Source organism: Aquarana catesbeiana, linkage group LG01 (assembly GCF_042186555.1).
Source record: "Aquarana catesbeiana isolate 2022-GZ linkage group LG01, ASM4218655v1, whole genome shotgun sequence".
Classification (NCBI taxonomy): Eukaryota; Metazoa; Chordata; class Amphibia; order Anura; family Ranidae; genus Aquarana; species Aquarana catesbeiana.
This window is the reverse complement of record NC_133324.1, coordinates 609,190,775-609,191,849: the sequence shown is the minus strand read 5'-3', so window position 1 is coordinate 609,191,849 and position 1,075 is coordinate 609,190,775.

The following is a 1,075-nucleotide window of genomic DNA, read 5'->3' as shown; positions in this document are numbered from 1 at the left end:
AATTCTTTCACTTATGGAGGCTTAGCATCACATGTGGACATTTGTTTTCAGGAAGCCGCATACTGTAACCTCTCAACCCTTTCTGAATTGCACTGATTCGCACAAAGACCTAGTTATGTTGTCACCAGGTCTATTAAAAAAAAAAAAAAAAAAAAAATAAAGAAGGGTTATGCAATGAAAAAACAGAAAGGACTTAAAATTTTATTAGCATGTTTGGAGGGGCAGATTACACTTCAGCTTGTAAGGTTCACATCACCCTAACAGTAGCAGTTGTGCCATTTGCAGGTGTCAGATTTCCAATATTGCAATCCTTTGTACTGGGCTCAGGGAAACTGACATGCCTAGCCCAAAGCAGTCATATAGTTCTTGTGGACTCCAAACTTCCATGAAAAAGGCAAAATGACAGTGTCTGGAGATAGCTCACCCATCAAAAATAGACAGTTACTGAACCGCACTTCCAAGCCACCACAGCCTTTGCCAACTTCTTTAAGCTTCTGTGTCAAAGGGAGCACGTGAACTCCCCCATGTGACAGACAAAGCCCTATAGGCGGGGGGTGCAAATCTGTAGACACTATCAATACATTACTTGTGGATTAGATTTAAAGGAGAAGTATGGTCAAAAGCGGTTTTGGCCATACTTATCCTGTGGGTCACAGGTGTGCAGTTAGTTCTGCACTCCTCTGACCCATTTTCACAGACCTGGTGCAGGCTCTGAAAAGATCCTGACCATATGGTTGGGATCAGCTCACAAGCCTGAACTGGCAACTAGCTCAGCCTCTCAGTCCTCTCCCACCCCCTCCGCAGCTCAAACTCTAGTAAGCACTGGAGGGACAGAGTAGAGAGCCAGTGACCAACAGTCACCAGCTCTCTGCAGGCTAAAGACCGAGAGCTGAGCGATCAGTGGTGTTTGAGGCAGTCTTCGAGGTGGTGGGGGGACAGCTGCAGCCGACTAGGCAATTATGATTTTTCTTTTTTAGATTCCCAGACTTCTCTTTTAAAGGATACCTTTATCCACTAGGGCAAAGTGACAAAAATAAATAGATGTCAGCTATATAGTTATTACAAATACTGTGTG